Consider the following 25,663-nt stretch of genomic DNA (forward strand, 5'->3'; position numbering starts at 1 on the left):
AGTGACACTGCATTGCCTTGAATTAGTGCGAGCTGTACTGCCTTCAGCGACAATGCATTGCCCTGCATTAGTGCACTTTAGTGCACCGCACTGCTTTCTGTGACTCTGCATTGTCCTGCATTTGTGCCCCTTAGTGTACTGCACTGCTTTCTGTGCCACAACATTGTCCTGCATTAGTGCAGCTGAGCATGTGGCACTGCCTTCTGTGACACTGCATTGCCTTGCAATTGTGCACTTAGTGCACTGCCTTTTGTGACACTGCATTGACTTGCATTAATGCGCCTTAGCACACTGCACTGCCTTCTGTGACACTGTATTGTCCTGCATGAGTGTACCTTAATGAATGGTACTGCTTTGGGTGACACTGCATTGCCTTGCATTAGTGCACCTTAGCACAATACACTGCATTATTTGACACTGCATAGTCCATGATTATTGTGACTTAGCACACTGCACTCCATTCTGTTACACTGCATTGCCTTGCATTAGTACACCTTAGTGCACTGCACTCCATTCTGTTACACTGCATTGCCTTGCATTAGTGCACCTTAGCACATTGCATTGCCTTCCGTGACACTGCAATGTCCTGTATTAGTACACCTTAACGAGCTGTACTGCCTTCAGCGACAATGCATTGCCCTGCATTAGTGCACTTTTGTGCACCGCACTGCTTTCTGTGACTCTGCATTGTCCTGCATTTGTGCCCCTTAGTGTACTGCACTGCTTTCTGTGCCACAACATTGACCTGCATTAGTGCAGCTGAGCATGTGGCACTGCCTTCTGTGACACTGCATTGCCTTGCAATTGTGCACTTAGTGCACTGTCTTCTGTGACACGGCATTGTCCTGCATTAGTGCATCTTGCCATACTGCACAGTTTATATGTTAGACAGCATTGCCCTGCAATAGTGGACCTTAGTGTACTGCTCTGTCTTGTGTGACACTGCATTGCCTTGCATTAGTGCACCTTAGCACATTCCACTGCATTATGCGACAGTGCAATATCCTGCATTCGTGCAACTTAGCGCACTTCACTGCCTTCTGTGACACTGCAATGTCCTGCATTAGTGCATCTTAATGCACTGTACTGCCTTCTTTGACACTGCATTGCCTTGCATTAGTGCACCTTAGCACACTTGACTGCCTTATGTGACACTGCAATGTCCTACATTAGTGCACCTTAATGCACTGTACTGTCTTCTGTAACACTGTATTGTCCTGCATTAGTGCACCTTAACGCATTGTACTGCCTTCAGCGACAATAATTGCCCTGCATTAGTGCACATTATCACACTCCACTGCATTTTGCGACATTGCATTGTCCTGCATTCATGCACCTTAGTGTACTGCATTGCTTTCTGTGGCACTATATAGTCCTGCATTAGTGCAGCTAAGCACACTTGACTGCCTACTGTGACACTGCATTTTCCTGCATTTCACACCCTTAGCACACTGCACTGCCTTCTATGACACTGCGATATCCTTGATTAGTGCAACTTAGCGCACTGCACTGCCTTCTGCGACAATGCATTGCCTTGCATTAGTGCACCTTAGTGCACTGCACTGCTTTCTGTGACACTGCATTGTCCTGCATTCATGCACATTAGTGTACTACATTACTATCTGTGGCACTACATTGTCCTGCATTAGTGCAACTTACTGCACTGCACTGCCTTCTGTGACACTGCCTTGTCCTGCATTAGTGCACCTTAGTGTGCTGCACTGCATTCTGTGACAAGGCATTGCCTTGCATTAGTGCACATTATCACACTCCACTGCCTTCTGTGACACTGCATTGCCTTGCATTAGTGCACCTTAGTGCACTGCACTGCTTTCTGTGACACTGCGTTGTCCTGCATTCATGCACCTTAGAGTACTGCATTACTATCTGTGGCACTACATTGTCCTGCATTAGTGCAACTTAGTGCACCATAATGTGCTGTACTGCCTTCTGTGACAATGCATTGCCTTGCATTAGTGCACATTATCACTCATCATTTTCTTCTGTGACACTGTATTGTCCTGCATTAGTGCACCTTACCACAATACACTGCATTATTTGACACTGCATAGTCCATGATTATTGTGACTTAGCACACTGCACTCCATTCTGTTACACTGCATTGCCTTGCATTAGTGCAACTTAGCACGTTGCACTGCCTTCCATGACACTGCAATGTCCTCTATTAGTACACCTTAACGAGCTCTACTGCGCTCTGTGATGATGCATTGCCCTGCATTAGTGCCCCTTAGTGTACTGCACTGCTTTCTGTGCCACAACATTGTCCTTCATTAGTGCAGCTGAGCATGCGGCACTGCCTTCTGTGACACTGCATTGCCTTGCAATTGTGCACTTAGTGCACTGCACCTAATTGCCTCCCATTAGTGCACCGTAGTGCATTACACTGCCTTCTATGACACTGCAATGTCCTGCATTAGTGCAACATAGTGCACTGCACTACCTCCTGTGACATTGCATTGAACTGCATTAGTGCACCTTAACGCACTGTACTGCCTTCTGTGACACTGTATTGTCCTGCATTAGTGCATATTAATGCATTGTACTACCTTCAGCAACAATAATTGCCCTGCATTAGTGCACATTATCACACTCCACTGCCTTTTGTGACATTGAAACATCCTGCATTCATGCACCATAGTGTACAGCATTGCTTTCTGTGGCACTATATAGTCCTGCATTAGTGCAGCTAAGCACACTTGACTGCCTCTGTGACACTGCATTTTCATGCATTTCAACACCTTAGTGCAATGCACTGCATTTGGTGACACTGCATTGACTTGCATTAGTGCACCTTAGTGCACTGCATTGCTTTCTGTGACACTGAATTGTCCTACATTCATGTACCTTAGTGTGCTGCACTGTTATCATGTGAGACAGCATTGCCCTGCAATAGTGGACCTTAGTGCGCTGCACTGCCTTCTGTGACACTGCATTAACTTGCATTAATGCACCTTAACACACTGCTCTGCCATTCTGTGACACTGAGTTATCCTACATTTATGCACCTTAGTGTGCTGCACTGCCTTCTGTGACACTGCATTGACTTGCATTAGTCCACCTTAGCGCATTACACTGCCTTCTGTGATACTGCATTATCCTGCATTAGTGCACCTTAATGTGCAGTACTGCCTTCTGTGACACTGCATTGTCCTGCATTAGTGCACTGCATTGCTTTCTGTGACACTGCATTTCCTTGCAGTAGGGCACCTTAGCACACTTGACTGCCCTCTGTGAGACTGCATTTTCCTGCATTTCAGCATCTTAGTGCAAAGTACTGCATTCGGTGACACTGCATTGCCTTACCTTAGTGCACCTTAGTACACTGCACTGTTCTTTTGTGAGACAGCATTGCCATGCAATAGTGGACCTTAGTGTGCTGCATTGCCTTCTGTGGTTGCATTGCCTTGCATTAGTGCACCTTAGCACACTGCACTGTTCTTTTGTGAGACAGCATTGCCCGGCCGTAGTGGACCTAATTGCACTGCACTGCCTTCGGTGACACTGCATTGACTTGCATTAGTGCATCTTAGGGCATTGGACTGCCTTCTGTGACACTGCATTGTCCTGCATTAGTGCACTTTAAATCAATATACTGTCTTCTGTGACAATGCATTGCCTTGCTTTAGTGCACCTTAGTACACTGCACTGCTTTCCATGACACTGTATCGCCCGGCATTCATGCACCTTAGTGTACTGCATTGGTTTCTGTGTCGCTACATTGTCCAGCATTAGTGCAGCTTAGCACACTGCACTGTTTTTTGTGAGATAGCATTGTCTTGCATTATTGCACCTTAGAACACTGCACTACCTTCTGTGACACTGCATTGCCTTGCATTAATGCACTTTAAAATGCTGTACTGCCTTTTGTGATGAAGCATAGCCTTGCATTTGTACACAATTTTAAACTCCACTGCCTTCTCTGACAACCCATTGTCCTGCATTTCAGAACCTTAGCACAATGCACTACATTCAGTAACACTGCATTCTTTGCATTAGTGCACCTTAGCACACTACACTGCCTTCTGTAACATTGCATTGACCTGCATGAGTGCACCTTAGTGCACGTCACTGCTTTCTGTGACATGACATTGTCCTGCATTAGTGCACCTTAACACAATGGATTACTTTCTGTGACACTGCATTTCCTTGAATTAGTGCACCTTAGCACACTTGACTCCCCACTGCGACACTGCATTTTCCTGCATTTCAGCATCTTAATGCAAAGCACTGCATTCGGTGACACTGCATTGCCTTGCATTAGTGCACCTTAGTACACTACACTGTTCTTTTGTGAGACAGCATTGTCCTGCATTAGTGGACCTTAGTGCACTGCACTGCCTTCAGTGACACTGCATTGCCTTGCATTAGTGCACCTTAGCACACTGCACTGTTGTTTTGTGAGACAACATTGCCCTGCAATAGTGGACCTCAGTGCGCTGCACTGCCTTCGGTGACACTGCATTGTCCTGCATTAGTGCACTTTAATGCACTATACTGTCTTCTGTGACAATGCAGTGCCCTGCTTTAGTGCACCTTAGTACACTGCACTGCTTTCCGTGACACTGTATTGTCCGGCATTCATGCACATTTGTGTACAGCATTGATTTCTTTAGCGCAACATTGTCCGGCATTAGTGCAGCTTATCACACTGAACTGCCTTCTATGACACTGTATTGCCCTGCATTTGTGCACCTTAATGCACTGCACTGCTTTCTGTTACACTGCATTGCCTTGCATTATTGCACTTTAACATGCTGTACTGCCTTCTGTGATGAGGCATAGCCTTGCATTTGTACACAATTTTAAACTCCACTGCCTTCTCTGACAACGCATTGTCCTGCATTTCAGAACCTTAGTACAATGCACTGCATTCAGTGACACTGCATTCTTTGCATTAGTGCACCTTTGCACACTACACTGCCTTCTGTAACATTGCATTGACCTGCATGAGTGCACCTTAGTGCACGTCACTGCTTTCAGTGACAGTGCATTGTCCTGCATTAGTGCACCTTAACACAATGGATTCCTTTCTGTGACACTGCATTTCCTTGAATTAGTGCACCTTAGCACACTTGACTCCCCACTGCGACACTGCATTTTCCTGCATTTCAGCATCTTAATGCAAAGCACTGCATTCGGTGACACTGCTTTGCCTTGCATTAGTGCACCTTAGTACGCCACACTGTTCTTTTGTGAGACAGCATTGTCCTGCAATAGTGGACCTCAGTGCGCTGCACTGCCTTCTGTGACACTGCATTGCCTTGCATTAGTGTACCTTAGCACACTGCACTGTTCTTTTGTGAGACAGCATTGCCCTGTAATAGTGGACCTAAGTGTGCTGCACTTCCTTCTGTGACACTGCATTGACTTGCATTAGTGCATCTTAGGACATTGGACTGCCATCTGTGACACTGCACTGCCTTGCATTAGTGCATATTATCACACTCCACTGCCTTTTGCGACATTGCATTGTCCTGCATTTATACACCTTAGTGTACTGCATTGCTTTCTGTGGCACTATATAGTCCTGCATTAGTGCAGTTTAGCACACTTGACTGCCTTCGGTGACACTGCATTGCCTTGCATTAGTGCACCTTAGTACACTACACTGTTCTTTTGTGAGACAGCATTGTCCTGCATTAGTGGACCTTAGTGCACTGCACTGCCTTCAGTGACACTGCATTGCCTTGCATTAGTGCACCTTAGCACACTGCACTGTTGTTTTGTGAGACAACATTGCCCTGCAATAGTGGACCTCAGTGCGCTGCACTGCCTTCGGTGACACTGCATTGTCCTGCATTAGTGCACTTTAATGCACTATACTGTCTTCTGTGACAATGCAGTGCCCTGCTTTAGTGCACCTTAGTACACTGCACTGCTTTCCGTGACACTGTATTGTCCGGCATTCATGCACCTTAGTGTACTGCATTGCTTTCTGTGTCGCTACATTGTCCAGCATTAGTGCAGCTTAGCACACTGCACTGTTTTTTTGTGAGATAGCATTGCCTTGCATTATTGCACCTTAGAACACTGCACTACCTTCTGTGACACTGCATTGCCTTGCATTAGTGCACCTTAGCACACTGCACTGTTCTTTTGTGAGACAGCATTGCCCTGCAATAGTGGACATAATTGCGCTGCACTGCCTTCTGTGACACTGCATTGTCCTGCATTAACACACTTTAATGCACTGTACTGTCTTCTGTAACAATGCATGGCTTTGCATTAGTGCACCTTAGTTCACTGCACTGCTTTCCGTGACACTGTATTGTCTGGCATCCATGCACATTTGTGTACAGCATTGATTTCTTTAGCGCAACATTGTCCGGCATTAGTGCAGCTTATCACACTGAACTGCCTTCTATGACACTGTATTGCCCTGCATTTGTGCACCTTAATGCACTGCACTGCTTTCTGTTACACTGCATTGCCTTGCATTATTGCACTTTAACATGCTGTACTGCCTTCTGTGATGAAGCATAGCCTTGCATTTGTACACAATTTTAAACTCCACTGCCTTCTTTGACAACGCATTGTCCTGCATTTCAGAACCTTAGTACAATGCACTGCATTCAGTGACACTGCATTCTTTGCATTAGTGCACCTTTGCACACTACACTGCCTTCTGTAACATTGCATTGACCTGCATGAGTGCACCTTAGTGCACGTCACTGCTTTCAGTGACAGTGCATTGTCCTGCATTAGTGCACCTTAACACAATGGATTCCTTTCTGTGACACTGCATTTCCTTGAATTAGTGCACCTTAGCACACTTGACTCCCCACTGCGACACTGCATTTTCCTGCATTTCAGCATCTTAATGCAAAGCACTGCATTCGGTGACACTGCCTTGCCTTGCATTAGTGCACCTTAGTACGCCACACTGTTCTTTTGTGAGACAGCATTGTCCTGCAATAGTGGACCTCAGTGCGCTGCACTGCCTTCTGTGACACTGCATTGCCTTGCATTAGTGTACCTTAGCACACTGCACTGTTCTTTTGTGAGACAGCATTGCCCTGTAATAGTGGACCTAAGTGTGCTGCACTTCCTTCTGTGACACTGCATTGACTTGCATTAGTGCATCTTAGGACATTGGACTGCCATCTGTGACACTGCACTGCCTTGCATTAGTGCACATTATCACACTCCACTGCCTTTTGCGACATTGCATTGTCCTGCATTTATACACCTTAGTGTACTGCATTGCTTTCTGTGGCACTATATAGTCCTGCATTAGTGCAGCTTAGCACACTTGACTGCCTTCGGTGACACTGTATTTCCTGCATTAGTGCACCTGAACGTGCTGTACTACCTTCTGTGCACATTAACACAGTCCACTGCCTTCTGTGACACTGCATTGACTTCTAATAGGGCAACTTACCATGTTGCAGTGCCTTCTGTGACACTGCATTGCCTTGATTAAGTGAACCTTTATGCACTGCTCTGCCTTCTGTGACACTGCAATGTCCTGCATTATTTCACAGCGCACTTCATGCTTTCTGTGACACTGCATTGTCCTTCATCAGTGCATCTTAGAGCACTGCTTTGCCTTCTGTGACACTTAATTGCCTTGAATTAGAGCACCTTAGCGGACTGCACTGCTTTCAGTGACATTGCATTTCCATGTAATAGTGCACCTTAGCAAACTGCACTTCCTTCTGTGACACTGTATTGCCTTGCATTACGGCACATTAGTGCACTGCACTGCTTTCTGTGACACTGCATTTCCGGTATTTGAGAACCTTAGTGTACTGCACTGTTTAATGTGGCACTACATTGTCCTGCATTACTGCAGCTTAGCACGCTGCACTACCTTCTGTGGCACTGCATTGACTTGCATTAGTGCACTTTAGCACATTGCACTGCCTTTTGTGGCACTGCAATGTTCTGCATTAGTGCAACTTAGTGAACTGCACTGACTTCTGTGCACCTTAACGTGCTGTACTGCCTTTTCTGACAATGGATTTCCTTGCATTAGTGCACATCATCACACTCCACAGTCTTATGTGACACTCCATTGTCCTGCATTAGTGCACCTTAGAGCACTGCAGTGCCTTCTGTGACACTCCATTTTCCTGCATTCGTACACCTTAGTGTACTACATTGCTGTCTGTGGCACTACATTGTCCTGCATTAGTGCAGCTTAGCACACTGCACTGCCTTCTGTGACACTGCATTGTCTTGCATTTGTGCACCTTAGTGCATTACACTGCCTTCTATGACACTGCAATGTCCTCTATTAGTGCACCTTGACGAGCTGTACTGCCTTCTGCGACAATGCATTGCACTGCATTAGTGCACTTTAGTGCACTGCACTGCTTTCTGTGACTCTGCATTGTCCTGTATTTGTGCTCCTTAGTGTACTGCACTGCTTTCTGTGCCACAACATTGTTCTGCATTAGTGCAGCTGAGCACATGGCACTGCCTTCTGTGACACTGCATTGCCTTGCATTTGTGCACTTAGTGCACTGCACTGCATTACCTTTCATTAGTGCACTGTAGTGCATTGCACTACCTCCTGTGACACTGAATTGTCCTGCATTAGTGCACATTAACACAATGTAGAGCCTTCTGTGACAATGCATTGCCTTGCATTAGTGCACATTATCACACACCACTGCCTTCAGTGACACTGAATTGTCCTGCATTAGTGCACTTTACCACACTTGCCTGCCTTCTGCAACACTACATTTTCCTGCATTTCAGCAACATAGTGCAATGCACTGCATTCGGTGACACTGCATTAACTTGCATTTGTGCACCTTAGTGCGCTGCACTGCCTTCTGTGACACTGCATTGACTTGCATTAGTCCACCTTATCGCATTACATTGCCTTATGTGACACTGCATTATCCTGCATTAGTGCACCTTAACATGCTGTACTGCCTTCTGTGACAATGCATTGCCTTGCATTAGTGCACATTATCACACTCCACTGCCTTCTGTGACACTGTATTGTCCTGCATGAGTGTACCTTAATGAATGGCACTGCTTTCTGTGACACTGCATTGCCTTGCATTAGTACACCTTAGCACACTTGACTGCCCTCTGTGACACTGCATTTTCCAGCATTTCTGCATCTTAGTGCAATGCACTGCATTCAGTGACACTGCATTGCCTTGAATTAGTGCGAGCTGTACTGCCTTCAGCGACAATGCATTGCCCTGCATTAGTGCACTTTAGTGCACCGCACTGCTTTCTGTGACTCTGCATTGTCCTGCATTTGTGCCCCTTAGTGTACTGCACTGCTTTCTGTGCCACAACATTGTCCTGCATTAGTGCAGCTGAGCATGTGGCACTGCCTTCTGTGACACTGCATTGCCTTGCAATTGTGCACTTAGTGCACTGCCTTTTGTGACACTGCATTGACTTGCATTAATGCGCCTTAGCACACTGCACTGCCTTCTGTGACACTGTATTGTCCTGCATGAGTGTACCTTAATGAATGGTACTGCTTTGGGTGACACTGCATTGCCTTGCATTAGTGCACCTTAGCACAATACACTGCATTATTTGACACTGCATAGTCCATGATTATTGTGACTTAGCACACTGCACTCCATTCTGTTACACTGCATTGCCTTGCATTAGTACACCTTAGTGCACTGCACTCCATTCTGTTACACTGCATTGCCTTGCATTAGTGCACCTTAGCACATTGCATTGCCTTCCGTGACACTGCAATGTCCTGTATTAGTACACCTTAACGAGCTGTACTGCCTTCAGCGACAATGCATTGCCCTGCATTAGTGCACTTTTGTGCACCGCACTGCTTTCTGTGACTCTGCATTGTCCTGCATTTGTGCCCCTTAGTGTACTGCACTGCTTTCTGTGCCACAACATTGACCTGCATTAGTGCAGCTGAGCATGTGGCACTGCCTTCTGTGACACTGCATTGCCTTGCAATTGTGCACTTAGTGCACTGTCTTCTGTGACACGGCATTGTCCTGCATTAGTGCATCTTGCCATACTGCACAGTTTATATGTTAGACAGCATTGCCCTGCAATAGTGGACCTTAGTGTACTGCTCTGTCTTGTGTGACACTGCATTGCCTTGCATTAGTGCACCTTAGCACATTCCACTGCATTATGCGACAGTGCAATATCCTGCATTCGTGCAACTTAGCGCACTTCACTGCCTTCTGTGACACTGCAATGTCCTGCATTAGTGCATCTTAATGCACTGTACTGCCTTCTTTGACACTGCATTGCCTTGCATTAGTGCACCTTAGCACACTTGACTGCCTTATGTGACACTGCAATGTCCTACATTAGTGCACCTTAATGCACTGTACTGTCTTCTGTAACACTGTATTGTCCTGCATTAGTGCACCTTAACGCATTGTACTGCCTTCAGCGACAATAATTGCCCTGCATTAGTGCACATTATCACACTCCACTGCATTTTGCGACATTGCATTGTCCTGCATTCATGCACCTTAGTGTACTGCATTGCTTTCTGTGGCACTATATAGTCCTGCATTAGTGCAGCTAAGCACACTTGACTGCCTACTGTGACACTGCATTTTCCTGCATTTCACACCCTTAGCACACTGCACTGCCTTCTATGACACTGCGATATCCTTGATTAGTGCAACTTAGCGCACTGCACTGCCTTCTGCGACAATGCATTGCCTTGCATTAGTGCACCTTAGTGCACTGCACTGCTTTCTGTGACACTGCATTGTCCTGCATTCATGCACATTAGTGTACTACATTACTATCTGTGGCACTACATTGTCCTGCATTAGTGCAACTTACTGCACTGCACTGCCTTCTGTGACACTGCCTTGTCCTGCATTAGTGCACCTTAGTGTGCTGCACTGCATTCTGTGACAAGGCATTGCCTTGCATTAGTGCACATTATCACACTCCACTGCCTTCTGTGACACTGCATTGCCTTGCATTAGTGCACCTTAGTGCACTGCACTGCTTTCTGTGACACTGCGTTGTCCTGCATTCATGCACCTTAGAGTACTGCATTACTATCTGTGGCACTACATTGTCCTGCATTAGTGCAACTTAGTGCACCATAATGTGCTGTACTGCCTTCTGTGACAATGCATTGCCTTGCATTAGTGCACATTATCACTCATCATTTTCTTCTGTGACACTGTATTGTCCTGCATTAGTGCACCTTACCACAATACACTGCATTATTTGACACTGCATAGTCCATGATTATTGTGACTTAGCACACTGCACTCCATTCTGTTACACTGCATTGCCTTGCATTAGTGCAACTTAGCACGTTGCACTGCCTTCCATGACACTGCAATGTCCTCTATTAGTACACCTTAACGAGCTCTACTGCGCTCTGTGATGATGCATTGCCCTGCATTAGTGCCCCTTAGTGTACTGCACTGCTTTCTGTGCCACAACATTGTCCTTCATTAGTGCAGCTGAGCATGCGGCACTGCCTTCTGTGACACTGCATTGCCTTGCAATTGTGCACTTAGTGCACTGCACCTAATTGCCTCCCATTAGTGCACCGTAGTGCATTACACTGCCTTCTATGACACTGCAATGTCCTGCATTAGTGCAACATAGTGCACTGCACTACCTCCTGTGACATTGCATTGAACTGCATTAGTGCACCTTAACGCACTGTACTGCCTTCTGTGACACTGTATTGTCCTGCATTAGTGCATATTAATGCATTGTACTACCTTCAGCAACAATAATTGCCCTGCATTAGTGCACATTATCACACTCCACTGCCTTTTGTGACATTGAAACATCCTGCATTCATGCACCATAGTGTACAGCATTGCTTTCTGTGGCACTATATAGTCCTGCATTAGTGCAGCTAAGCACACTTGACTGCCTCTGTGACACTGCATTTTCATGCATTTCAACACCTTAGTGCAATGCACTGCATTTGGTGACACTGCATTGACTTGCATTAGTGCACCTTAGTGCACTGCATTGCTTTCTGTGACACTGAATTGTCCTACATTCATGTACCTTAGTGTGCTGCACTGTTATCATGTGAGACAGCATTGCCCTGCAATAGTGGACCTTAGTGCGCTGCACTGCCTTCTGTGACACTGCATTAACTTGCATTAATGCACCTTAACACACTGCTCTGCCATTCTGTGACACTGAGTTATCCTACATTTATGCACCTTAGTGTGCTGCACTGCCTTCTGTGACACTGCATTGACTTGCATTAGTCCACCTTAGCGCATTACACTGCCTTCTGTGATACTGCATTATCCTGCATTAGTGCACCTTAATGTGCAGTACTGCCTTCTGTGACACTGCATTGTCCTGCATTAGTGCACTGCATTGCTTTCTGTGACACTGCATTTCCTTGCAGTAGGGCACCTTAGCACACTTGACTGCCCTCTGTGAGACTGCATTTTCCTGCATTTCAGCATCTTAGTGCAAAGTACTGCATTCGGTGACACTGCATTGCCTTACCTTAGTGCACCTTAGTACACTGCACTGTTCTTTTGTGAGACAGCATTGCCATGCAATAGTGGACCTTAGTGTGCTGCATTGCCTTCTGTGGTTGCATTGCCTTGCATTAGTGCACCTTAGCACACTGCACTGTTCTTTTGTGAGACAGCATTGCCCGGCCGTAGTGGACCTAATTGCACTGCACTGCCTTCGGTGACACTGCATTGACTTGCATTAGTGCATCTTAGGGCATTGGACTGCCTTCTGTGACACTGCATTGTCCTGCATTAGTGCACTTTAAATCAATATACTGTCTTCTGTGACAATGCATTGCCTTGCTTTAGTGCACCTTAGTACACTGCACTGCTTTCCATGACACTGTATCGCCCGGCATTCATGCACCTTAGTGTACTGCATTGGTTTCTGTGTCGCTACATTGTCCAGCATTAGTGCAGCTTAGCACACTGCACTGTTTTTTGTGAGATAGCATTGTCTTGCATTATTGCACCTTAGAACACTGCACTACCTTCTGTGACACTGCATTGCCTTGCATTAATGCACTTTAAAATGCTGTACTGCCTTTTGTGATGAAGCATAGCCTTGCATTTGTACACAATTTTAAACTCCACTGCCTTCTCTGACAACCCATTGTCCTGCATTTCAGAACCTTAGCACAATGCACTACATTCAGTAACACTGCATTCTTTGCATTAGTGCACCTTAGCACACTACACTGCCTTCTGTAACATTGCATTGACCTGCATGAGTGCACCTTAGTGCACGTCACTGCTTTCTGTGACATGACATTGTCCTGCATTAGTGCACCTTAACACAATGGATTACTTTCTGTGACACTGCATTTCCTTGAATTAGTGCACCTTAGCACACTTGACTCCCCACTGCGACACTGCATTTTCCTGCATTTCAGCATCTTAATGCAAAGCACTGCATTCGGTGACACTGCATTGCCTTGCATTAGTGCACCTTAGTACACTACACTGTTCTTTTGTGAGACAGCATTGTCCTGCATTAGTGGACCTTAGTGCACTGCACTGCCTTCAGTGACACTGCATTGCCTTGCATTAGTGCACCTTAGCACACTGCACTGTTGTTTTGTGAGACAACATTGCCCTGCAATAGTGGACCTCAGTGCGCTGCACTGCCTTCGGTGACACTGCATTGTCCTGCATTAGTGCACTTTAATGCACTATACTGTCTTCTGTGACAATGCAGTGCCCTGCTTTAGTGCACCTTAGTACACTGCACTGCTTTCCGTGACACTGTATTGTCCGGCATTCATGCACATTTGTGTACAGCATTGATTTCTTTAGCGCAACATTGTCCGGCATTAGTGCAGCTTATCACACTGAACTGCCTTCTATGACACTGTATTGCCCTGCATTTGTGCACCTTAATGCACTGCACTGCTTTCTGTTACACTGCATTGCCTTGCATTATTGCACTTTAACATGCTGTACTGCCTTCTGTGATGAGGCATAGCCTTGCATTTGTACACAATTTTAAACTCCACTGCCTTCTCTGACAACGCATTGTCCTGCATTTCAGAACCTTAGTACAATGCACTGCATTCAGTGACACTGCATTCTTTGCATTAGTGCACCTTTGCACACTACACTGCCTTCTGTAACATTGCATTGACCTGCATGAGTGCACCTTAGTGCACGTCACTGCTTTCAGTGACAGTGCATTGTCCTGCATTAGTGCACCTTAACACAATGGATTCCTTTCTGTGACACTGCATTTCCTTGAATTAGTGCACCTTAGCACACTTGACTCCCCACTGCGACACTGCATTTTCCTGCATTTCAGCATCTTAATGCAAAGCACTGCATTCGGTGACACTGCTTTGCCTTGCATTAGTGCACCTTAGTACGCCACACTGTTCTTTTGTGAGACAGCATTGTCCTGCAATAGTGGACCTCAGTGCGCTGCACTGCCTTCTGTGACACTGCATTGCCTTGCATTAGTGTACCTTAGCACACTGCACTGTTCTTTTGTGAGACAGCATTGCCCTGTAATAGTGGACCTAAGTGTGCTGCACTTCCTTCTGTGACACTGCATTGACTTGCATTAGTGCATCTTAGGACATTGGACTGCCATCTGTGACACTGCACTGCCTTGCATTAGTGCATATTATCACACTCCACTGCCTTTTGCGACATTGCATTGTCCTGCATTTATACACCTTAGTGTACTGCATTGCTTTCTGTGGCACTATATAGTCCTGCATTAGTGCAGTTTAGCACACTTGACTGCCTTCGGTGACACTGCATTGCCTTGCATTAGTGCACCTTAGTACACTACACTGTTCTTTTGTGAGACAGCATTGTCCTGCATTAGTGGACCTTAGTGCACTGCACTGCCTTCAGTGACACTGCATTGCCTTGCATTAGTGCACCTTAGCACACTGCACTGTTGTTTTGTGAGACAACATTGCCCTGCAATAGTGGACCTCAGTGCGCTGCACTGCCTTCGGTGACACTGCATTGTCCTGCATTAGTGCACTTTAATGCACTATACTGTCTTCTGTGACAATGCAGTGCCCTGCTTTAGTGCACCTTAGTACACTGCACTGCTTTCCGTGACACTGTATTGTCCGGCATTCATGCACCTTAGTGTACTGCATTGCTTTCTGTGTCGCTACATTGTCCAGCATTAGTGCAGCTTAGCACACTGCACTGTTTTTTTGTGAGATAGCATTGCCTTGCATTATTGCACCTTAGAACACTGCACTACCTTCTGTGACACTGCATTGCCTTGCATTAGTGCACCTTAGCACACTGCACTGTTCTTTTGTGAGACAGCATTGCCCTGCAATAGTGGACATAATTGCGCTGCACTGCCTTCTGTGACACTGCATTGTCCTGCATTAACACACTTTAATGCACTGTACTGTCTTCTGTAACAATGCATGGCTTTGCATTAGTGCACCTTAGTTCACTGCACTGCTTTCCGTGACACTGTATTGTCTGGCATCCATGCACATTTGTGTACAGCATTGATTTCTTTAGCGCAACATTGTCCGGCATTAGTGCAGCTTATCACACTGAACTGCCTTCTATGACACTGTATTGCCCTGCATTTGTGCACCTTAATGCACTGCACTGCTTTCTGTTACACTGCATTGCCTTGCATTATTGCACTTTAACATGCTGTACTGCCTTCTGTGATGAAGCATAGCCTTGCATTTGTACACAATTTTAAACTCCACTGCCTTCTTTGACAACGCATTGTCCTGCATTTCAGAACCTTAGTACAATGCACTGCATTCAGTGACACTGCATTCTTTGCATTAGTGCACCTTTGCACACTACACTGCCTTCTGTAACATTGCATTGACCTGCATGAGTGCACCTTAGTGCACGTCACTGCTTTCAGTGACAGTGCATTGTCCTGCATTAGTGCACCTTAACACAATGGATTCCTTTCTGTGACACTGCATTTCCTTGAATTAGTGCACCTTAGCACACTTGACTCCCCACTGCGACACTGCATTTTCCTGCATTTCAGCATCTTAATGCAAAGCACTGCATTCGGTGACACTGCCTTGCCTTGCATTAGTGCACCTTAGTACGCCACACTGTTCTTTTGTGAGACAGCATTGTCCTGCAATAGTGGACCTCAGTGCGCTGCACTGCCTTCTGTGACACTGCATTGCCTTGCATTAGTGTACCTTAGCACACTGCACTGTTCTTTTGTGAGACAGCATTGCCCTGTAATAGTGGACCTAAGTGTGCTGCACTTCCTTCTGTGACACTGCATTGACTTGCATTAGTGCATCTTAGGACATTGGACTGCCATCTGTGACACTGCACTGCCTTGCATTAGTGCACATTATCACACTCCACTGCCTTTTGCGACATTGCATTGTCCTGCATTTATACACCTTAGTGTACTGCATTGCTTTCTGTGGCACTATATAGTCCTGCATTAGTGCAGCTTAGCACACTTGACTGCCTTCGGTGACACTGTATTTCCTGCATTAGTGCACCTGAACGTGCTGTACTACCTTCTGTGCACATTAACACAGTCCACTGCCTTCTGTGACACTGCATTGACTTCTAATAGGGCAACTTACCATGTTGCAGTGCCTTCTGTGACACTGCATTGCCTTGATTAAGTGAACCTTTATGCACTGCTCTGCCTTCTGTGACACTGCAATGTCCTGCATTATTTCACAGCGCACTTCATGCTTTCTGTGACACTGCATTGTCCTTCATCAGTGCATCTTAGAGCACTGCTTTGCCTTCTGTGACACTTAATTGCCTTGAATTAGAGCACCTTAGCGGACTGCACTGCTTTCAGTGACATTGCATTTCCATGTAATAGTGCACCTTAGCAAACTGCACTTCCTTCTGTGACACTGTATTGCCTTGCATTACGGCACATTAGTGCACTGCACTGCTTTCTGTGACACTGCATTTCCGGTATTTGAGAACCTTAGTGTACTGCACTGTTTAATGTGGCACTACATTGTCCTGCATTACTGCAGCTTAGCACGCTGCACTACCTTCTGTGGCACTGCATTGACTTGCATTAGTGCACTTTAGCACATTGCACTGCCTTTTGTGGCACTGCAATGTTCTGCATTAGTGCAACTTAGTGAACTGCACTGACTTCTGTGCACCTTAACGTGCTGTACTGCCTTTTCTGACAATGGATTTCCTTGCATTAGTGCACATCATCACACTCCACAGTCTTATGTGACACTCCATTGTCCTGCATTAGTGCACCTTAGAGCACTGCAGTGCCTTCTGTGACACTCCATTTTCCTGCATTCGTACACCTTAGTGTACTACATTGCTGTCTGTGGCACTACATTGTCCTGCATTAGTGCAGCTTAGCACACTGCACTGCCTTCTGTGACACTGCATTGTCTTGCATTTGTGCACCTTAGTGCATTACACTGCCTTCTATGACACTGCAATGTCCTCTATTAGTGCACCTTGACGAGCTGTACTGCCTTCTGCGACAATGCATTGCACTGCATTAGTGCACTTTAGTGCACTGCACTGCTTTCTGTGACTCTGCATTGTCCTGTATTTGTGCTCCTTAGTGTACTGCACTGCTTTCTGTGCCACAACATTGTTCTGCATTAGTGCAGCTGAGCACATGGCACTGCCTTCTGTGACACTGCATTGCCTTGCATTTGTGCACTTAGTGCACTGCACTGCATTACCTTTCATTAGTGCACTGTAGTGCATTGCACTACCTCCTGTGACACTGAATTGTCCTGCATTAGTGCACATTAACACAATGTAGAGCCTTCTGTGACAATGCATTGCCTTGCATTAGTGCACATTATCACACACCACTGCCTTCAGTGACACTGAATTGTCCTGCATTAGTGCACTTTACCACACTTGCCTGCCTTCTGCAACACTACATTTTCCTGCATTTCAGCAACATAGTGCAATGCACTGCATTCGGTGACACTGCATTAACTTGCATTTGTGCACCTTAGTGCGCTGCACTGCCTTCTGTGACACTGCATTGACTTGCATTAGTCCACCTTATCGCATTACATTGCCTTATGTGACACTGCATTATCCTGCATTAGTGCACCTTAACATGCTGTACTGCCTTCTGTGACAATGCATTGCCTTGCATTAGTGCACATTATCACACTCCACTGCCTTCTGTGACACTGTATTGTCCTGCATGAGTGTACCTTAATGAATGGCACTGCTTTCTGTGACACTGCATTGCCTTGCATTAGTACACCTTAGCACACTTGACTGCCCTCTGTGACACTGCATTTTCCAGCATTTCTGCATCTTAGTGCAATGCACTGCATTCAGTGACACTGCATTGCCTTGAATTAGTGCGAGCTGTACTGCCTTCAGCGACAATGCATTGCCCTGCATTAGTGCACTTTAGTGCACCGCACTGCTTTCTGTGACTCTGCATTGTCCTGCATTTGTGCCCCTTAGTGTACTGCACTGCTTTCTGTGCCACAACATTGTCCTGCATTAGTGCAGCTGAGCATGTGGCACTGCCTTCTGTGACACTGCATTGCCTTGCAATTGTGCACTTAGTGCACTGCCTTTTGTGACACTGCATTGACTTGCATTAATGCGCCTTAGCACACTGCACTGCCTTCTGTGACACTGTATTGTCCTGCATGAGTGTACCTTAATGAATGGTACTGCTTTGGGTGACACTGCATTGCCTTGCATTAGTGCACCTTAGCACAATACACTGCATTATTTGACACTGCATAGTCCATGATTATTGTGACTTAGCACACTGCACTCCATTCTGTTACACTGCATTGCCTTGCATTAGTACACCTTAGTGCACTGCACTCCATTCTGTTACACTGCATTGCCTTGCATTAGTGCACCTTAGCACATTGCATTGCCTTCCGTGACACTGCAATGTCCTGTATTAGTACACCTTAACGAGCTGTACTGCCTTCAGCGACAATGCATTGCCCTGCATTAGTGCACTTTTGTGCACCGCACTGCTTTCTGTGACTCTGCATTGTCCTGCATTTGTGCCCCTTAGTGTACTGCACTGCTTTCTGTGCCACAACATTGACCTGCATTAGTGCAGCTGAGCATGTGGCACTGCCTTCTGTGACACTGCATTGCCTTGCAATTGTGCACTTAGTGCACTGTCTTCTGTGACACGGCATTGTCCTGCATTAGTGCATCTTGCCATACTGCACAGTTTATATGTTAGACAGCATTGCCCTGCAATAGTGGACCTTAGTGTACTGCTCTGTCTTGTGTGACACTGCATTGCCTTGCATTAGTGCACCTTAGCACATTCCACTGCATTATGCGACAGTGCAATATCCTGCATTCGTGCAACTTAGCGCACTTCACTGCCTTCTGTGACACTGCAATGTCCTGCATTAGTGCATCTTAATGCACTGTACTGCCTTCTTTGACACTGCATTGCCTTGCATTAGTGCACCTTAGCACACTTGACTGCCTTATGTGACACTGCAATGTCCTACATTAGTGCACCTTAATGCACTGTACTGTCTTCTGTAACACTGTATTGTCCTGCATTAGTGCACCTTAACGCATTGTACTGCCTTCAGCGACAATAATTGCCCTGCATTAGTGCACATTATCACACTCCACTGCATTTTGCGACATTGCATTGTCCTGCATTCATGCACCTTAGTGTACTGCATTGCTTTCTGTGGCACTATATAGTCCTGCATTAGTGCAGCTAAGCACACTTGACTGCCTACTGTGACACTGCATTTTCCTGCATTTCACACCCTTAGCACACTGCACTGCCTTCTATGACACTGCGATATCCTTGATTAGTGCAACTTAGCGCACTGCACTGCCTTCTGCGACAATGCATTGCCTTGCATTAGTGCACCTTAGTGCACTGCACTGCTTTCTGTGACACTGCATTGTCCTGCATTCATGCACATTAGTGTACTACATTACTATCTGTGGCACTACATTGTCCTGCATTAGTGCAACTTACTGCACTGCACTGCCTTCTGTGACACTGCCTTGTCCTGCATTAGTGCACCTTAGTGTGCTGCACTGCATTCTGTGACAAGGCATTGCCTTGCATTAGTGCACATTATCACACTCCACTGCCTTCTGTGACACTGCATTGCCTTGCATTAGTGCACCTTAGTGCACTGCACTGCTTTCTGTGACACTGCGTTGTCCTGCATTCATGCACCTTAGAGTACTGCATTACTATCTGTGGCACTACATTGTCCTGCATTAGTGCAACTTAGTGCACCATAATGTGCTGTACTGCCTTCTGTGACAATGCATTGCCTTGCATTAGTGCACATTATCACTCATCATTTTCTTCTGTGACACTGTATTGTCCTGCATTAGTGCACCTTACCACAATACACTGCATTATTTGACACTGCATAGTCCATGATTATTGTGACTTAGCACACTGCACTCCATTCTGTTACACTGCATTGCCTTGCATTAGTGCAACTTAGCACGTTGCACTGCCTTCCATGACACTGCAATGTCCTCTATTAGTACACCTTAACGAGCTCTACTGCGCTCTGTGATGATGCATTGCCCTGCATTAGTGCCCCTTAGTGTACTGCACTGCTTTCTGTGCCACAACATTGTCCTTCATTAGTGCAGCTGAGCATGCGGCACTGCCTTCTGTGACACTGCATTGCCTTGCAATTGTGCACTTAGTGCACTGCACCTAATTGCCTCCCATTAGTGCACCGTAGTGCATTACACTGCCTTCTATGACACTGCAATGTCCTGCATTAGTGCAACATAGTGCACTGCACTACCTCCTGTGACATTGCATTGAACTGCATTAGTGCACCTTAACGCACTGTACTGCCTTCTGTGACACTGTATTGTCCTGCATTAGTGCATATTAATGCATTGTACTACCTTCAGCAACAATAATTGCCCTGCATTAGTGCACATTATCACACTCCACTGCCTTTTGTGACATTGAAACATCCTGCATTCATGCACCATAGTGTACAGCATTGCTTTCTGTGGCACTATATAGTCCTGCATTAGTGCAGCTAAGCACACTTGACTGCCTCTGTGACACTGCATTTTCATGCATTTCAACACCTTAGTGCAATGCACTGCATTTGGTGACACTGCATTGACTTGCATTAGTGCACCTTAGTGCACTGCATTGCTTTCTGTGACACTGAATTGTCCTACATTCATGTACCTTAGTGTGCTGCACTGTTATCATGTGAGACAGCATTGCCCTGCAATAGTGGACCTTAGTGCGCTGCACTGCCTTCTGTGACACTGCATTAACTTGCATTAATGCACCTTAACACACTGCTCTGCCATTCTGTGACACTGAGTTATCCTACATTTATGCACCTTAGTGTGCTGCACTGCCTTCTGTGACACTGCATTGACTTGCATTAGTCCACCTTAGCGCATTACACTGCCTTCTGTGATACTGCATTATCCTGCATTAGTGCACCTTAATGTGCAGTACTGCCTTCTGTGACACTGCATTGTCCTGCATTAGTGCACTGCATTGCTTTCTGTGACACTGCATTTCCTTGCAGTAGGGCACCTTAGCACACTTGACTGCCCTCTGTGAGACTGCATTTTCCTGCATTTCAGCATCTTAGTGCAAAGTACTGCATTCGGTGACACTGCATTGCCTTACCTTAGTGCACCTTAGTACACTGCACTGTTCTTTTGTGAGACAGCATTGCCATGCAATAGTGGACCTTAGTGTGCTGCATTGCCTTCTGTGGTTGCATTGCCTTGCATTAGTGCACCTTAGCACACTGCACTGTTCTTTTGTGAGACAGCATTGCCCGGCCGTAGTGGACCTAATTGCACTGCACTGCCTTCGGTGACACTGCATTGACTTGCATTAGTGCATCTTAGGGCATTGGACTGCCTTCTGTGACACTGCATTGTCCTGCATTAGTGCACTTTAAATCAATATACTGTCTTCTGTGACAATGCATTGCCTTGCTTTAGTGCACCTTAGTACACTGCACTGCTTTCCATGACACTGTATCGCCCGGCATTCATGCACCTTAGTGTACTGCATTGGTTTCTGTGTCGCTACATTGTCCAGCATTAGTGCAGCTTAGCACACTGCACTGTTTTTTGTGAGATAGCATTGTCTTGCATTATTGCACCTTAGAACACTGCACTACCTTCTGTGACACTGCATTGCCTTGCATTAATGCACTTTAAAATGCTGTACTGCCTTTTGTGATGAAGCATAGCCTTGCATTTGTACACAATTTTAAACTCCACTGCCTTCTCTGACAACCCATTGTCCTGCATTTCAGAACCTTAGCACAATGCACTACATTCAGTAACACTGCATTCTTTGCATTAGTGCACCTTAGCACACTACACTGCCTTCTGTAACATTGCATTGACCTGCATGAGTGCACCTTAGTGCACGTCACTGCTTTCTGTGACATGACATTGTCCTGCATTAGTGCACCTTAACACAATGGATTACTTTCTGTGACACTGCATTTCCTTGAATTAGTGCACCTTAGCACACTTGACTCCCCACTGCGACACTGCATTTTCCTGCATTTCAGCATCTTAATGCAAAGCACTGCATTCGGTGACACTGCATTGCCTTGCATTAGTGCACCTTAGTACACTACACTGTTCTTTTGTGAGACAGCATTGTCCTGCATTAGTGGACCTTAGTGCACTGCACTGCCTTCAGTGACACTGCATTGCCTTGCATTAGTGCACCTTAGCACACTGCACTGTTGTTTTGTGAGACAACATTGCCCTGCAATAGTGGACCTCAGTGCGCTGCACTGCCTTCGGTGACACTGCATTGTCCTGCATTAGTGCACTTTAATGCACTATACTGTCTTCTGTGACAATGCAGTGCCCTGCTTTAGTGCACCTTAGTACACTGCACTGCTTTCCGTGACACTGTATTGTCCGGCATTCATGCACATTTGTGTACAGCATTGATTTCTTTAGCGCAACATTGTCCGGCATTAGTGCAGCTTATCACACTGAACTGCCTTCTATGACACTGTATTGCCCTGCATTTGTGCACCTTAATGCACTGCACTGCTTTCTGTTACACTGCATTGCCTTGCATTATTGCACTTTAACATGCTGTACTGCCTTCTGTGATGAGGCATAGCCTTGCATTTGTACACAATTTTAAACTCCACTGCCTTCTCTGACAACGCATTGTCCTGCATTTCAGAACCTTAGTACAATGCACTGCATTCAGTGACACTGCATTCTTTGCATTAGTGCACCTTTGCACACTACACTGCCTTCTGTAACATTGCATTGACCTGCATGAGTGCACCTTAGTGCACGTCACTGCTTTCAGTGACAGTGCATTGTCCTGCATTAGTGCACCTTAACACAATGGATTCCTTTCTGTGACACTGCATTTCCTTGAATTAGTGCACCTTAGCACACTTGACTCCCCACTGCGACACTGCATTTTCCTGCATTTCAGCATCTTAATGCAAAGCACTGCATTCGGTGACACTGCTTTGCCTTGCATTAGTGCACCTTAGTACGCCACACTGTTCTTTTGTGAGACAGCATTGTCCTGCAATAGTGGACCTCAGTGCGCTGCACTGCCTTCTGTGACACTGCATTGCCTTGCATTAGTGTACCTTAGCACACTGCACTGTTCTTTTGTGAGACAGCATTGCCCTGTAATAGTGGACCTAAGTGTGCTGCACTTCCTTCTGTGACACTGCATTGACTTGCATTAGTGCATCTTAGGACATTGGACTGCCATCTGTGACACTGCACTGCCTTGCATTAGTGCATATTATCACACTCCACTGCCTTTTGCGACATTGCATTGTCCTGCATTTATACACCTTAGTGTACTGCATTGCTTTCTGTGGCACTATATAGTCCTGCATTAGTGCAGTTTAGCACACTTGACTGCCTTCGGTGACACTGTATTTCCTGCATTAGTGCACCTGAACGTGCTGTACTACCTTCTGTGCACATTAACACAGTCCACTGCCTTCTGTGGAAGTGCATTGTCCTGCATTAGTGCACCTTAGTGCACTACACTGCTTTCCCTGACACTGCATAGTCCTCCATTCGTGCACCTTAGTGCACTGCACTGCTTTCTGTGGCACTGCATTGACCTGCATTCGTGCACCTTAGTGTACTCCACTGCTTTCTGTAGCAATACAATTCATGCATTAGTGCAGCTTAGCACGCTGCACTGCATTCGATGACACTGCATTGCCTTGCATTAGTGCACCTTAGGCCACATGACTGCCTTCTGTGACATGGCATTTTCCTGCATTTCAGACCCTTAGCACACTGCACTGCATTCGGTTACACTGCATTGCCTTGCATTAGTGCACCTTAGCATGCAGCACTGATTTTATGTGAGATAGCATTGTACTGCAATAGTGGACCTTAGTACACTACACAGCCTTCTGTGACACTGCATTGCCTTGCATTAGTGCACCTTAGCACACTGCAGTACCTTCCATGACACGGCATTGCCTTGCATTATTGCACCTTAGAACACTGCACTACCTTCTGTGACATTGCGTTGCCTTGCATTAGTGCAACTTAGCACACTGCACTTTTCTTTTGTTAGACAGCATTGCCCTCCAATACTGGACATAATTGCACTGGACTGCCTTCTGTGACACTGCACTGTCCTGCATTAGTGCACTTTAATACACTGTACTGTCTTCTGCGACAATGCATTGCCTTGCATTAGTGCACCTTAGTACACTGCACTGCTTTCCGTGACACTGTATTGTCCAGCATTAATGCACATTAGTGTACTGCATTGCTTTCTGTGGCACTACATTGTCCGGCATAGTGCAACTCAGCATACTACACTGCCTTCCATGACACTGTATTGCCCTGCATTTATGCACCTTAATGCACTGCGCTGCTTTCTTTTACACTGCATTGCCTTGCATTATTGCACCTTAGCGCATTATGCTGCCTACTATGGCACTGCAATGTCCTGCATTAGTGCAACTTAGTGCACTGCACTGCCTTCTGTGACTGCATTGTCCTGCATTAGTGCATCTTAACATGCTGTACTGCCTTCTGTGATGATGCATAGCCTTGCATTTGTGCACAATATCACACTTCACTGCTTTCTGTGACATTGCATTTTCCTGCATTTCAGCACCTTAGTGCAGTGTACTTCATTCAGTGACACTGCATTACCCTGCATTAGTGCACTTTAGCACACTGCACTGCCTTCTGTGATACTGCATTGACCTGCATGAGTGCAGTCTAGTGCACGGCACTGCTTTCTGTGACACTGCATTGTCCTGCATTACAGCAACTTAACATGCTGTACTGCCTTCAGCAACAATGCATTGTCCTGCATGAGTGCACATTATCTCACTCCACTGCCTTTTGCGACTCTGCATTGTCCTCCATTCATGCACCTTAGTTTACTGCATTGCTTTCTGTGGCACTACAATTTCCTGCATTAGTGCAGCTTAGCACACTTGACTGCCTTCTGTGACACTGTATTTTCCTGCTTTATCCACCATAGTGCAATACACTGCATTCGGTGACACTGCATTGCCTTGCATTCGTGCACCTTACCATATTACACTGTCATCTGTGACACTGCATTTCTTGCATTTGTGCAACTTAGTGCACTGCACTGCAGTCTGTTCCATGGCAATGTCCTACATTAGTTCAACTTAGCACACTGCTCTGCCTTCTGTGACACTGCATTGCCTTGCATTTGTGCACTGTAGTGCATTACACTGCATTCTATGACA

The sequence above is a fragment of the Narcine bancroftii genome, chromosome 4, assembly GCF_036971445.1.
Source record: "Narcine bancroftii isolate sNarBan1 chromosome 4, sNarBan1.hap1, whole genome shotgun sequence".
NCBI classification, from domain to species: domain Eukaryota; kingdom Metazoa; phylum Chordata; class Chondrichthyes; order Torpediniformes; family Narcinidae; genus Narcine; species Narcine bancroftii.